Source organism: Lactuca serriola, chromosome 9 (assembly GCF_051521515.1).
Source record: "Lactuca serriola cultivar US96UC23 chromosome 9, Lser_US96UC23_V15, whole genome shotgun sequence".
Taxonomy (NCBI): domain Eukaryota; kingdom Viridiplantae; phylum Streptophyta; class Magnoliopsida; order Asterales; family Asteraceae; genus Lactuca; species Lactuca serriola.
This window is the reverse complement of record NC_136416.1, coordinates 186,415,001-186,432,394: the sequence shown is the minus strand read 5'-3', so window position 1 is coordinate 186,432,394 and position 17,394 is coordinate 186,415,001.

Below are 17,394 nucleotides of genomic sequence, written 5' to 3'. Positions count from 1 at the left end.
AAAGTAAGGGTATTTTAGGAAATCAACGTTCGGGCTCTGGCTGATTGTACACACTGCTCCAACTCGTTTTCTCTTAAAACTCTTTCTCGTCTTAGAAAAATCATTTCTTTTGAAATTTTTTCTCAAATCCTCAGTTTGAGTCCAAACACACCCGGAGGTGTATCCGAATCTCTCAAACCAAGGCTCTGATACCAACTTGTAACACCATAAATTTTCCAAACCTAATTTTTTAACTTAAAACACACTTATCTCATTTTCAAAATTCAATAAAAGTGCCACAAATATCTATTCATCAAAACAATTGTCCAAAACTATATATATAAAAAATCTCGGATCCTCTCCACATAATTATAACTTTGGTGTGTGTACAATCAAGCCGGTGCCTTCCCGTGATCCTGAAAAGTACCTGAAACACATAACACACAACATGGTTAGCATGAAGCTTAGTGAGTTCCCCAAAATACCACACACATCACATTAGCCACTCGAGGCTAACTCAATACAACCCCCCGGTCAGTGTGTTTCCGTGGAGAACCTTCGGTCCCACAACTCGGGTGGACCCTCTGATCCTAACTCAATAAGCTCATAATAATAATACTCAGCATAAATCACAAAGACATAAATGCAGAATAACACAATACACAGGTAAGCACATAAGACATCTCAGTCATACAAAGATACCACTCATGGTAAGTATAGTGAGGAGACCCACCTCGCGAAAATCAGATAATCTCGAAATCAAATCACCGGTCCAGCCTCCGCCTAACACATACAACAATTATCCTTAATTAATCATGGCTCTCAAGAAGCTACACTAACCCTTCTACAAACTCACAAAAGGGTAAAATACCATTTTACCCCTTAATGGCCTTAATAGCCCACAAATTGACCAAACACTAAAAGTCAACCAAAAGTCAGCGACATAGAGTACGTTGCGCGTACCAGCTCTCTATGCTGGGTGTACTCTACTGTCATGCATGCATCGGGGATGCTCGACCCCTATGCTATGTGTACTGGGATTACGCCCAGCGTACGTCCCAGTTTCACTCTTTCTACTCGTTTGGTCTTACTTAGTTAAGACCTTGGCTCATATCACAGATTTGGACTCCCTAATAGCTCTTACTCCATAAAGTCAATGAATTTAAGCCTTTGCATGGCTAATAAGGTCACAAACACACACAACATTCACTCTCTTATCCCAAAAAGCTCATATCTCAAGCATGGCTTCATTCCAACGTCCAAGACTTGATTTTTACGACACTTCACCAATAAATACACTCAAAGGGGTTGATCATAGTCTATGGAGCTCAATATCTCATAAAGTCTCCAACTTTTGGGACAAAACCCTAAAATACTCTACTATGATGCACAAAACAAAAGAGTGAGAAAGCTTGAAGCTTTATACCTCTATATGAAGTCCCTAACACACCTATGCTCAGATCCAAGGGCCTGGACTCTCACTCCTTCTTCTCCAAGGCTTCTTATTTACTCCAAAAACACAGAAAATCACTCAAAGGCTCTCAAATGTACTCACAAACTCTATGGACGAAGGTTTAGGGTTTAAGAGGGTTTGTTCTCTGAGAATGTTGGCAAGGAATGAGGCCATCATATCCTTTATATAAGGACACACCCTAAATTAGGGTTTTCACTCTAGGCATAGTACGCCCAACGTACTAGGTGGTTTCCGCGTCAAAAGCACGCACATGATTATGTTGCGCGTACACTCGCATACGCCCCGCATACTCATTCACCACCTTTTCTCAAAAGGGATAAAATAGACAAGTACTCAAAGGACCGAGGATTACAAGGTATGCCTGGACCTGGGATATTTCAGTTAGAGTTAACATTTGTAACCTATTTGATTTAATAAAGAAGAATTGTATGAATAATATGTGTTTCATGATTATTATAATATAATAAAATGGGAAAGACAGTCGAATCGTCCGTAAATCGTAAAACTAAGTGTGCCAAAACATATATATATATATATATATATATATATATATATATATATATATATATATAGAAAGTAGACGTCTTCCCGATTTCGAAAATATAAATTTCGTAGAAATCCAACTCCGTATAAATTATATATGATTTTTATAAGATATAAAAGGTAGTTGTGCACAATAAATGTATGATGTAAATAGCTACGAAGAGAATAGTTTACTTTTAGCTAATGCCATCAAAATGAAACTCGTGGTACTCCTTAAAATATGAATTTTGAGAAAAATCATGATAAAAACGGAATTCGTACGAGAGAGTTATGATTTTAGCAAAATCATTTAATTTTATAAAAATATGGACGGAAAAATAAAGTCAAAATTAGCTGGCGAAGTCTAACGAAAGTTGTAGATCTCGTCGACAGCTACGCATGGATATAAAGAACGTCAAAAATGGGGTTCGTATGAATGAGTTATAATTTATAATAGCGTATTTACGTATTAAAATAAAGTATACATCATATATATATATATATATATATATATATATATACACACATACACACTCACACACGCACACACATATGTGTATATCATTAGAAAGCTATCAATGATGTGGTCGTTATAAGACTATTGTTTAGTACTTTCGACATTAGTTTAGTACAAATATCATTAAATGTATTTAAAACGGTATTATAAATGGGTGTTTAGTTATTTAAGTAACTATAGAGGTTGGTTTTTGAAAATTCAATTAGTATAAATAAGAGGCTCTAGGCTCTCATATTTCTTGCATCATTCTCTTGATTCAAGAATCTTTCTCTTCTTATCCCCGGAGCATTTCGGTCCCTCGTGATTGAACTTCTCTTTCTGTAGTTTTAGTATAGTAAGGTAAGTGTTGAAGTGCTACAAGAATCTTTTTAGAAAGATTCAGTGATAAAGTTCTTCACCTGTAGAGCCCGGCTCCTAACTAAAACCCCCTTGTAAGTAAGTTATGCTTACCCTATTTTAAGAATAACTTATGTTTAAGTTCATTATCATTATTATGAACCTATAAACAATATATATAAATTATAGAATGTATTATTATAATACCTTTTAACTGCTCGTGGTACGAGGAATCTGGTTTGAAGAGCCACATAGGGTTGTTGGATTTCAGAACAAATTAAATGCCAAAATTGTCCTGCCCTCTGGTGTTTCATGTATGGCCCCTGTCGGTACATAGTAGTTGAAAAGTATTATTTAACACATATATAATACAAGAAAAACAATATTGCTCGTAGACCTCGAGTTAATAATAAATCTAGACTAATAATTAGTCGAAATAAATATTAGACTAACATCTAGTGATAATGATACTAGGTTTCGTCGAAGGAAAATAAAATTGTTAGAAGTGAAGTGTTGGTTGAGCTTGGAGTCATCACTTTATCAAGTGAGTGCATAGTTACTTTCATCTTACACATAGATATGAAGTATTTAGTATTAATACATGCTATATGTGCTTATTATCTGTGTTCCTGATATCTATGCCAGATGAACGATTTATACATGTTTTACGAGATTTAAACTATATATGTATTTTTATACCTATAAATATACTGGGTAACGATGGGTATACGGGTGATGAGAGATAGGTAATAATAGAAAGGTGATGATAGATATGTGATGATCAGTAATTGAGGTGAGATAAGAGATGGTTATGAGATGCCATAACCTTGACCTAGGATGTAGTCATCTACTAAAGTGTAGATGGCGACCAATGACTATTCTAAACAAGTCATGTGGAAACACCGACAGGCTCATAACCTGTAGGTGATGAATTACGAGTTCAGGCGATGTAGTAACTATGTATTAATGCAATGATACTCTAACCCTTATTGGACACGTATTAGAGGAGTAATCCCCGAATCAATACTGTCTATACAATGTAGGGGATGATCATTAGGAAAAGTCCTTAGGAACAAACATATAAGGAAATGCGATGTGAGACGATGAGAGGTAAATACGATATAGGAGATGACCCTTAGGGTAAATCTTTAGGGAAGAATAAATAAAGATAATGGGGTGGGTAATCGGGTTTATTGTTTAACATGAAGTATGTGAAGAAACAAATTAACTATATTATTGTGGGTTGAAAATCCTATGTACTCACCAGGTTTCCCAACCCGAACCACTCAGTTTATTTGTATCACAAGAGTCGATATGAAGCTACATTACACCAAGAGATTAACGGAGATGTAAATAATTAGTGTAAATAAATGTAAGGTCTGTTTATGCTTATGTTTTTGTATTGACAATGACATCCCAATGTTTTAATATAAACAAAATACATTTCTTCGAAAATGCTTTAATAATATTATTATCATGTTTTCTGGGAACAAATTCTGCAATATTATTCTTTAAAAAGAAATGATACTCTAATTACAAAATACGCATAAATAAAAATTTTAAAATGACCGTGAATTTGGTTATGTCACAATCGACTAATTCTGATTTTATCTCAAATTGACAAACATGTATCAAATTCGCCGTACTCGAAGAGTAAGGAACAAGTTTCAATAATATCTTTTGCATAAGAGCTCCGTTCTTGACATTCTTTATATCGAAGGATTCATAATTTCATGGAATTCAACTTCTGTTTAGATAGTTTTGTTTAATGAGCAATCGATCTTTATTTCGTACTTTATGACACATACTTATGTACTGTGTCATTACAAAAAATTATAACTTCCTCATACGAAGTCAAATTATGCATTTTTGTTATGAATGATCTCATATTCGCAAAGACTTCGACGTTCCTTTATATTACTTTGGCTAAAATGAAACCTTTCTCATGTTCACTATTTATGACACACATTGTCTTATCAAATTGAACGCAAAACTTATAAAAATTATAACTTCCACATACGAAGTCAGATTTGGGAGTTCTTTATACCCATGGAATTTTCATTTTCATTACGACTACTACAAATTTTGTTAATATTATTTATCCTAAAAAGTATTTTATTTTTAAATATTTATTTGACGTAATTCGTTGAATTTATTATAAAGTTTTATACAAATTTTATAAACCCATAATATTTTTCCATAAAACATGTACGAAATATATAAATATCATTTATATAACTCATATTATGTACAAAGGGTTCTTATTTATTTATGATTACCCTAATCAAGGATTTATTTGTTCGATAAAACAAATATTCTTAAATTAAAATCCTTAAAACGTTTATCCCTAACTAACGGGTGTTACATATATAAAATCTAACACATTTTTTTTGTTAAGTAAGTTTGTTATCCTTATTTCAATCTCCTTAACCACACTTAAATTATACAATGCCCTCATTGTATATAAAAACAATTAAACTCACATAAATAAAAGAGGTAGAAAAGGAACAAACTTTCCTTGATTAATAGCGTGAGATTGGATCAACTGATTGTGGTGAAAAGCCTTGACATCATGAATGCTGCTGGAAACTGGATTTTGGTGCTTCTGAACGTGCTAGAAAAATAAAACCAAGAACACCGACTTCTAAAATTTGTGTTGAAAAATATGAATCTTCAATATGACCAGTAATCACGACATGGGAAATATCGACCACGTCGAGACATCGAGTGTGAGGACTTCTGGATCGCGATTAATTCTGGCTCCTCGTCATGGAAAATTGATGTCCACATCATTGCGATGAAAGTAATGTCTCGGAATCACGAGTAAATCTTTCTACACAACGTGGCAATAATGCTTCCACGTTGTGGACGGGTGCTTCAGAACCAGAATACTTCTAAAATGGATCATTTGCACATGATACTCCTTGAAAAATGGCATATATCTCATAATAAGCTCTATGATCTCTCCAAATGCGTAATAATTTCTCAAAAACTCAACGTCCACCCCACACTTATCAAAAGTTGTGGCTCTCGATTATATTCCTCAACTTCTCTTCACGACTTTTCTTTCTAATGCTCAACTTATTATGCTTTCAAAACTTTGAGACAACACATATAAGACAAGACCCTAAAGTAACATGAAGGAAACACAAATCATCTATAGTAAATAAAAATAAAAATAAAACACACCAAACAAAACTAAAATAAAAAGGATAAAACTTCCTTCAAACCCTGGGTTACCTCCCAGAAGCACTTCTTTTCGAAGGAGTTGTGAGCTAGACTCCTTCCTGCTCTACATTGTTGTATTTAAAATCTCCTTGTTCATTTTAATCTCCATTTTTTTTCGTTTGTATGCAACTACTCGTCTCTTGTATGATTTCTTTGAGTTCCCCATCTTTTTTTTGTTGGCGTTTAGTTCGTGTTTGCGCTTAACTCCTTTGCTTTTTCCTCCAACTGCTTTGGCTTTCTTTTCATCTTTCTTGGGTTCTTCAATGTCTTCATCCACCTTGGTAAGTTTTGAATCATTGATCTCCTCCACTTTCTTTTCATAATAGGTCTCTAAGTCATCACTTGTCTCTTGAAGCTCTTCTTTGGGCTTGGAAAATGCAAAAACTTCAAAGATTAATGGAACCGAAGCTCTTGGTTTCATACATTTCATCTCCTCTTTTGGTTCTTCTTCTTTTGGCAAAGAGTTGTCCCAAACTTGAAATTTATCCTCCATAATCCTTTCTAATTCCTCTAGCTTGTTTCCTTTGTCTTCCTTTTGAACTATTTCATCTTCATTAAACCTAGAAAGCTTGGATTTTGGAGTCGTTGATGTCTACCAAGGTATGAGAGGTACTTTGGAAAAGTCTTCCAAAAATAATCGGCAAGTATCATCCTCCTTCATATCTAGAACTACAAAATTGTCCGGAAATACAAAATTTTCGACCTTTACCAAAAAGTCTTCAACAAGGCCACGTGGGTAGGTGACTGATGGATCTGCCATGTGGATATCCATCCTAGTAGTCTGCAACTTTGGTAGTTCGATCTTCTTGTAAAATGAAAAGGGCATTAGATTTATATTAGCCCCTGAATCGCTCCAATGAATTTGTTTTTTTTTCAAATTCCTAAATTTATAAGGCAAGGTTAAATGCCCCAGATCTCTCATCTTTATTGGAAGACCTTTTATCACAATAGATGAAAATTGTTCACTAAGCACCACCTTCAAGACATTATCTAATTCCTCTCGATTACTAATATTATCTTTGAGAAATTTTGCGTATTTAGGCATTTTAGCAATCAATTCAATGAATGGCATGTTAATAAAGAGTCCCTTATCTTGATCAATGAACTTCTTATGCTCTTGTTCCAATAGGTCACGCTTGGATCGAGACGGATATTTAAGAGGCAGCTGATAGGGCTTAACATGAGACCTTTCTGAACTTTCATGCAGGTTCCACGACGTGGCCATGTGTAATAGCTGTATCCTCAGGTATGATTTCTAATAATTATTTTTGTAATTTATGTGAGTTGGGTGTCCTACATAAGGCATAGGATGGCCTCCTACACAGGGCGTCGGTCATAGAGTCCATGCTAGTGTTTATGATCTACACAGGGCATAGAGATACCTTGCTTGGCAATGGGCTAGAAGAATTAGAAAGAAGTCCATTGAAAAAGTCTATGGGAGTCCATAGCTTGTAGATCCAGACTTTTACATCATCAACCTTCTTCAGAAGGTATAAAGCTTGCATCTTGATGTTCCTTTTGATAGATCTAATTAGCTCATGCTTTTTGTCCCTTAACCTTGATCTTTATTGGTATGAGCCACTCTGATATGTGCATAATTAGTTCATATTAAGTATACATTTTTACTCATTTTTAGCTAAATTATTGCATATTATGGACAAAAGGTACTTAAAAGTGTTAAATTATGTTTTTCAGTCCAAAGATGAAGCTCGGAAGCGAAAGGAAGCGGGAGAAACAGTTAGAAGATCAAGAATGGAATAAAGAAGGAAAACACTAAAAAAGGCACTTACTCGGCGAGTCATATTGTCTACTCGGCGAGTCTAATCGAAGGATCGAGAAGATAATGACTCGGGATCCCAGAGAGTTATCACAATACGGGGAATATGAGAGTGACTCGACGAGTCGATTCGTATATTTAAGGATAATTCCACAGATCGATAGGAGAGAGTTCTGGGACGATTCAGAAGTGCTTTACTACGATTGAGAAGCCTGAAAAACCCTAGAAGACGACGGAAAGAGCTAGAATTCAATTCCGGAGAGTAATTAAGGCAAAATTTCATCATTCCATTTATTCTTTTGTTTATTCATCATGATTAAGCAACTCGACTTTGATTGTTTGCTGTTATTTACTTTAATTATGAGCTAAAACCTTTGGAATTCTATTTGGGGATGCAAAGTTGACAATATGGTTTGATTGATTGGTAGGATTAATTCCAAGTTGGTGAATTTTTGTTATTTTAGCTTGCTAAAGAACCTTGTGTGTGAATAATAATTAATTTTCTGTTAATAGGAAGATAATTGATTAGAATGAACATCTGTTGATTATTGTCCTCATATGATATATTGTGACCACATAGTCATATGTCTAGGATTAATGAATATGAAACTAGAATTAATAAGAAAATTGAGTAAATTCATGTGCAAGCTTGTAAGATGACTATAAAACAAGAGGTTAATTAAAAAGAATAAATTAGTTAACTATTGCAAGTCTAACTTAACCCGAATAATTAATCTAGTAAATATAATTAAATTAGACAATTGGCCACTGTTTGAGTTAGTTGATTTGCTAAGGATTAGGGTAGTGAACACAAATCTAATCACTTGAATCGGTAAACAACGAATGAATTAATCCATTGCACTATTACCTTGAAAATCAACCATAGAGTTAACCAAGTTGAACTAAACAGAAGTTCCTTTCCAATTATTGAATCTAGTTAAATCGTTATTCCCTAGTTTTAGATTAAATAAGTTTCTAGTCTTGTAAAACTAGAGAAAAACCCCTGCTTCTTAATTAACTTAGATTAAATTAGTTTTTAGTTTAATTTGCCGTTCCCTGTGTTCGATAACCTGCTTATTTAGCTATACCACAATTGATAGGTACACTGCCTTTCGTGTGTTTATTTTGTGTCTAAGTTAGTAGGATTAAAACTAGTTGGTTTTACACACATCAAGTTTTTAGCGCCGTTGCCGGGGAATGGTTCTAAAATTAATAATAAAGTCTAGTTTAATCGATCCTTTGTGTGGGATTTATCTTACACAAAGTTATTTACAAACCAAATCAGTAAGTAGATTTAGTTTTATTACAATTCCGTTTTTTTTTAACTAGAAATTTTCTTTTCTATTTTTGCTTTGCACTCGCCGAGTGCACTCGTGTCGACTCGGCGAGTACATCGCTGTTTTAGTCTTTATTTTTTTTTTGTTTTTGTTCCTTTTACGCGTTTCGTTTCTTTTGTTTCGTTTGTTTTCAGCTGTTTCATGACCCGAGGATCGGACACACCTCTAGTACCACCTTTGGAAGACCCGGAATCCGCACTAAAGAGAAGCAAAGGAAAAACCATAGGAGAAACCGCAACTTCAAAGAGCTCACCACTCAAGAACTTAAAATCCGTTTTCAACAAGAAGAAAAGCAGCAAATCCGGAGCATCAAGTGCCTCGTTAACAATTGAAGAACCAATTCACAAAGATATCGAGTACGAGACCGAGGAAGAAGAAGAGCAAATTTCCGAGCACGAAACCGATTCCGAAGAAGAGTTAGCTATCACTATGGCTAACATCGATGAAGTCCCTATGGGGGAGTGGAAGAAAAGGATGCGTGATGACACCGGGCCGGGACTTGTGCAACCCGCAATTCCCGCAACCGCCACTTTTGAACTAAAAGGCCATATTCTCGCCCAACTCAAAGAGATCCCTTTCTACGGGAAGGATCATGAAGAGGCTTACAAGCACTTGGACGAAGTGAATGATGTGGCCGATTACTTCAACGTGCCTAATGTTCCACGCGAGACCCAACTTCTTCGAATGCTTCCGGTCACCTTTAAAGGAGCTGCAAAAGATTGGTTAAGGTCACTTCCTCCCGGATCGGTCACCACATGGGCCAAGATGAAAGAAGAATTCATAGACCATTTCTGCCCGCCTCCAAGATAGCCAAGCTAAAGAAAGCCATTGCCAACTTCGAGCAACAACCCGGCGAATCTCTTTATGAAGCTTGGGAAAGATACAAGAGCCTACTTAGAAATTGCCACACCACGACCTTAATAGCCAACAAGAGGTCTCCATTTTTTATGATGGAGTCAATGTCACCACAAGGCAATTGCTTGATTCTCAAGGCCCGCTTACACAGAAGGCGCCCCCGGTAATCAAAGAATTAATTGAAGAATTCTCTAAGCACTCTAGAGAATACCACAATCTGAGAAACGAAGTAAGTCGAGGGGTAGTAAACGCGGCAAGTGATAGCATGGCGGCGGTGATAGCGAAGCTTGTTAGTCTAGATCGAAGAATGACAAAAATGGATCAAGCAATCCATGCTATTAGGGTAGGATGCGAAAATTGTGGAGGGTCCCATCTCGCAAGGGATTGTGATTTGGATGAGAATGGAAATAAGAAAGCTCAAGTCTACTATTCAAGTGGTGATCGGTATGATGAAAACTGGCGGAAACCTAAGAAGGATTGGCTACCATACGAGGAGTATAAGAAGGCAAGGGAGGAGAAATACAAACAGAAGGAGAGGGGACTATACCAAAAGGAAGAACCGGTAGAAAAGAAAGCCGATTTAGAAGAGTTATTCACCAGATTCATAGCCGTGTCCGAAAAAAGACACAATGATCACGATGCTGCCATACACGAGACCAGAAACATGCTTAGGAATCAGCAAGCATCAATTCTCAACATTGAGAAACAGCTGGGGCAGCTTGTGCATCAAGTGAATGATAGAAGACCGGTTCAACTTCCGAGTAACACCGAACCCAATCCAAAAATGGAGAATGTAAGTGTAATAGCCTCCAGCAGTGAAGAAAACGTTACAGAAGCACTGAGAACCTCCAAGAAGAAGGCAGAAAAGGAAGAAGATTCGGATCCAGTAAAACCCGATCAGACTCGCCGAGTCATTCAAATGGACTCGACGAGTCCATTCGAGAATGAAAAAACTGCCAGTTTTCTAAAGCTATACAATCCTCCTCTGCCATACCCAATCAAAGCCATACCTGCAGAAAAAGTAGAAGCATACAGAACCTTCATGGAGCATGTCAAAGCTTTACAAGTCAATATGCCATTTGTGGAAACAATGATCCAAACACCTAAATACTTCAACCTGCTCAAAAGCCTTTTCGCTGCTAGGAAGGATCTGGCTGAAGTCGCGGAAATATTGATGAATGAGCTGCCTGAAAAGAAGAGTGATCCGGGAAATATGGTGATTCCGTGCCAATTTGGTAATAAAGTTTTTACCCGAGCATTAGCTGATTCAGGTGCAAGCATTAACTTGATGCCCTATTCATTCTTTAAGAAGCTGAATTTACCAGCACCAAGGCCGGTAAATATGAGGATCCATTTGGCGGACAAAACGATAATTCATCCACAAGGCGTTTGTGAGGATCTCCTTATCAAAGTGGACAAGTTTATTTTCCCAGTAGACTTCGTGGTGGTGGATATGGAAGAAGACCCCGCAATACCAATTATTTTGGGGAGATCATTCTTAAACACTGCGTATGCTCTAATTGATATAAGTAAGTCTACATTGACATTGAGAGTGGGTGATGAGTCGGTGATGTTTAAAGCTATTCCAGAAGCCAAGCAAAAAGAAGAAAAGAAAGAAGAAATCTCATTTATCCAATTGGATGATGAGATATTACAAAAAGAGCTTGAAATTTTGCTAAAAGAAGATCCAAGCAAGCTCTTGCTACACTCTAAAGAAAGTGGAGATGCTGTCAAAGACTTGGAGGAGTTAGAAAAGCTACTAGAAGGAGCCAACTCAGAAAACACTCCAAAATTGATGGAACCCGATCAGACTCGCCGAGTCACCTTGATGGACTCGACGAGTCCAGTCGAATTTGATCAAAACTTGCCCAATGTTGATCTGTCTGTTGATAGTTCTTCACATACCCTGGATTTAGTTACTATTTATGATTCTTTGGAAGAACAAACAACAGAAGAAGGAAGAGGAATGGAAGTCCAAGACGCCGAGGTGGCATGCTTTGATACAATTCCATTTGGAGAAGGGTTAAACACAGAAAAGGATGAAGACATAAAGGGAAGAAGGGTGGAAGCTGATCGACCATTCACTAGTAAACCTAAAGCACGAACCATCATGAAATATGAAGTGATTAAATTTAAAGAGAATGAGGTACAAGAGAAGGTAAAGAAGAATGGTTTAAAAAAGAAAAAGAGGAAAAGGGAAGCCCAAGCAACTGAAGAGGATGCTGTGAAAAGGAAAAGAGATGAATTGAAAAGGGCTTACAAGAAGAAGATTCACGCTTACAAGACTAAGTACAAACCACAAAGGACTAGGCGTGCATTCCCAATGCTCGAAGATGACGAAACGTAGATGGGAAGGAGTCTAGCTAATGACTCCTTAAAAAAAAGAAGCGCTTGGCGGGAGGCAACCCGTTATATAGAGTTTGCTTTCTTTTACTTTCTATTTTTTTTAATTTTTCTTTCGTTTTTAAAATGTTAATTCTCCAATTAATCAGACATGTCTGCTTGAGAGTGTGCATGGGCCGAGTGTGGGTGAAATAATTTTAAATAAATAACAAAATTTTGAAAATCATAAATGTTTTGCAAGAGACTCGCCGAGTCTGACCATGACTCGACGAGTATATATTGATTTCAGAAAAACTTTGACTTCGCGACTAGACTCGCCGAGTCTGACCCTGACTCGACGAGTCGGTATTATTTACAGAAAAAAAAATAATTTTGAAATTACTTTTACATCTGGTAACTAGGGTTTTAACCCTAAGAATCAATTATCACATACACACTCGCCGGGTGCGCCTCTATCTCAAATTTCCTCTTAAGCATTCAAGTGTTATTCAAATTTTCTTCAAATCTCTCAAGTTTAAACTCAAAAGGTAACGACTTTCTTCTTGATTTCTGTTAAGAACGTGATTATAAGGCCATCTATACCAGCAATTGCATGAAAAACCCGTTTTTGAAAAGTAATGAATTTCTAGGGTTTCGATTTTTCATGAATGATGTTGTTTTGAACGTTTATTTTGGCCTTATTACCTTAGTAGAAAGTCCCTATACAAAACCCTTGACGAAATTTCCAGGTTTCATGGCCTAATTTGCATCGACCCGTCAACTGACTCGTGCAGTTTGCGCGACTCGCCGAGTCATGCCTGGACTCGACGAGTCGAGTCGGGATGTATATGCGAAATTGTTTTAATTATATTCTGTCTTTTCTAGGTTTTGGATCTTTGTTTTGCAGAAATCATGTTCAGGAGGGGGCAAACTTCCAGTGGCCACCAAGGGGATTTTCCGTGGCTAAACTTCCCACAAATTGAGTCCGCTTCGACATTGCGGAAATGGAAGAAGAAGCTGGCTGATATTAAGAAGAAGGAGGTCTATGTGCCCAACCGGATCGATTGGGAATGGTTGCAGAGTGTTCGCTATGAGGAGGAGTTAGCTCCTTATCTTTTGAAGGAGTTTCACCATGATGGCGAAACCATGGTGTGTGACGGGTGGAGCCGGGTATTTCGTATTCAAGAACCAGTTTATTTGGAGCTGTGTTTAGAGTTCTTTTCCACCGTGTCTTTCACCGGGGGAGTGGATGTGTTTCACCCAACAAGCTTCAGTTTCTGCCTTGGGGGAGAATTTCATCAATGCTCAATGGTAGATCTTGCATGTCGATTGGGAGTTTATGACCAACCCTTGGTCTCAACACCCATCTTTCGGGCCTTTTTGGCACAAGCACATATGGCATTTCCCGAAGGAGTTACAAGTGCGGGCTGGTGGAATACCATTGGTAATAAAGTTTATATTCCAAAGTCGGCGCAAGAAGGGAGTATTCGATCCCCAACACATCGCCTCATTCACCGCCTCATTTCATCCACCATCAACCAACGAAAGGATGATGACAAGGTTTCCAACCTTGATGTCTTTTTCCTATGGAGCATCATTACACCCAACGTTTTTTGCAACATTCCTTGGTGTATTGCTTCATATCTTTCGGAGGGTGCGGTCAAGGATCGCAAGACTTCAAGAATAAATGGTGGGATGTTTGTCACCCGATTGGCTAACTCATTCGGGTTGATGAACCGCGGTGCATGGAATTTTATGACTATGATCCCTACACCTCCGTTTAATCCTATTCTTTTCCGGAGAGCGAGAATCATTAAAGACTATGGTGGTGGCCACTATGCCATCCCAAATGATGATCCGGTGGTTGGCCCTGAGGCGCCGGGAAGATGGGTTCGTTCGAGGAGAGAGCGGGATGTAGAGGAGGAGCCGCCGGTGATTCCGGTTGAGAGTGAAGATGTACCAATGGATTGGTACAATGTGGAGATGAGGCGACTCCAGGATCAAATGGCGAGGGGTTTGAATTTTAGCAACCAGTCTCACATTCGACTTTTTGACCACTTCAACATTCCACATATAGATGGTGGTAACTTTCCATACATTCCAACGTGGGAAGAGGTGATAAATGCAAGAAGAAGTGGGGCTGGAGGAAGTGGAGTAGGGCATGATTATGATGATGAGGAGGATTGATTTTTATGCATTTTTGTTGAACAATTTTTAATTTTGTGTTTGTTTATTTATTTGGTTTGTTTTAAAATTTGTTTTTGATGTCTAATTAATGTGTGATGTTTTGACAATTTTTCAGAATTGAATTAGGAATGCTAGCTTCAAATGGGTTTAGAGTTATGGAATTCAAGTGAGAAAGAGAGTCAAGGAAAAGGAGCATTAGAGTTAAAGTATTGAGTCCGGTTCTTAGAGATGTTGGCAAGGGAGTCTAGGAGTGAATAGAAAGTATAGAGAGTTTACTGGAAGCTGGATCATATGCAGAATTCTATTGTTTTCATTCAGTGACCAACTCGTCGAGTGCACTAAACTGACTCGACGAGTCGCCCTTAATTTTCACAAATGCGAAGATTTCCCGAAGTAACTCGACGAGTCGATTATATACTCGACGAGTCGTTTAGTTTCATGTCGAAGGGGCTGCTGATTTGATACTAATTAGAGTACCACTTGACTATATATTCTTTCCATTTTTATTCCTGAAGATCTTACACTGTTAGCCACGTATTTGGAGTGACCCACACGAGACGAGACACCCAAGGCATGGATACCATGTCTAAAGTCAATTGAAGTTGGAGCTAGAATGAAAGTGATCAACCTATCCACTGCTATCCCAGGGGAGTTTGTTCCAATTCCCTCTTTATTTTCTTTTTATATTTTTATTATGCATAGCATGCAATGGGGACATTGCATAAAATAAGTGTGGGGTAGGGGGTAGGTTACATATTAGGTAATTTAGAGTCTTAATTTAGGTTAATTTTAAAATTTTGCATACCAAAAAGAATTACTTAGGATCTAAATTAGGAAATTTTGGTAAAAGTAATTAGGACTCCATGTTAGAGTTGTGTTGATAATTGCATGATAACCCAAATGTTTAGTTGAGCCTATATACGTTCTAGTGCATTTGTGGCTTCCTTATTCTAGTGAAATCATGAGACAAAAACACAACCCTGCTCAGCCCGAGGGATGCAATATGTTTAGCAGCCTAAACCTGAAATGTATCCAGTAAAATTGTTATCGTTAGCCAATAAAGGATGAGATTGAGCGCCCCTGCTTAAGCATGTAGGGATTTGAGTGAAAAAAAAAGTGAGGAATACATGTAAAAAGAAAAAAAAAGAATTCCAAAAGAAAATTGTATGAATTTTGGAGCAATTAAAGTGAAGATCAAAAGATTGAAAATTCCAAGAAATCCAAAAAAGTTGAAGATACCCGAAAATCAAACAATAAAGGTGGTGAATTCAAAGAGATCAAAGCAAATATCAAAGAAGAGATGAATTCAAAAGAGCTCCATAGTGGTATCAAAAGTGTAATTCTAGATTATGTATGCTCGGGTTGCTCAATTAAAAATACCTTGAGGGTAAAGAGGTTTTCTGCGGATGGATTCGGAGGGTTGCATAAAATGAGCATAGTTCGGGATGAGTGGGCAAATGTTTATGAGGATTGTGAGTATTTAGAGTATGGGAGGTCTTTAGGAAAAATTTTAGACACAAATGCATGCGTTGCGGTCTTGGCATAATGGTTGGGTTAGATTGAAGTTGTTATATGTGATTCTAATATGTTTAAAATTCAGTTTTGCTTGGGGGCAAGCAAAAGACAAGTGTGGGGTATTTTGATATGTGCATAATTAGCTCATATTAAGTATACATTTTTACACATTTATTAGCTAAATTATTGCATATTATGGACAAAAGGTACTTAAAAGTGTTAAATTATGTTTTTCAGTCCAAAGATGAAGCTCGGAAGTGAAAGGAAGCGGGAGAAACAGTTAGAAGATCAAGAATGGAATAAAGAAGGAAACCACTAAAAAAGGCACTTACTCGGCGAGTCATATCGTCTACTCGGCGAGTCTAATTGAAGGATCGAGAAGATAATGACTTGCGATCCCAGAGAGTTATCACAATACGGGGAATGTGAGAGTGACTAGACGAGTCACCACTTGACTCGACGAGTCGATTCGTATATTTAAGGATAATTCCACAGATCGATAGGAGAGAGTTCTGGGACGATTCAGAAGTGCTTTACTACAATTGAGAAGCCTGAAAAACCCTAGAAGACGACGGAAAGAGCTAGAATTCAATTCCGGAGAGTAATTAAGGCAAAATTTCATCATTCCATTTATTCTTTTGTTTATTCATCATGATTAAGCAACTCGACTTTGATTGTTTGCTGTTATTTACTTTAATTATGAGCTAAAACCTTTAGACTTCTGTTTGGGGATGCAAAGTTGACAATATGGTTTGATTGATTGGTAGGATTAATTCCAAGTTGGTGAATTTTTGTTATTTTAGCTTGCTAAAGAACCTTGTGTGTGAATAATAATTAATTTTCTGTTAATAGGAAGATAATTGATTAGAATGAACATCTGTTGATTATTGTCCTCATATGATATATTGTGACCACATAGTCATATGTCTAGGATTAATGAATATGAAACTAGAATTAATAAGAAAATTGAGTAAATTCATGTGCAAGCTTGTAAGATGACTATCAAATAAGAGGTTAATTAAAAAGAATAAATTAGTTACCTATTGCAAGTCTAACTTAACCCGAATAATTAATCTAGTAAATATAATTAAATTAGACAATTGGCCACTGTTTGAGTTAGTTGATTTGCTAAGGATTAGGGTAGTGAACACAAATCTAATCACTTGAATCGGTAACCAACGAACGAATTAATCCATTGCACTATTACCTTGAAAATCAACCATAGAGTTAACCAAGTTGAACTAAACAGAAGTTCCTTTCCAATTATTGAATCTAGTTAAATCGTTATTCCCTAGTCTTAGATTAAATAAGTTTCTAGTCTTGTAAAACTAGAGAAAAACCCCTG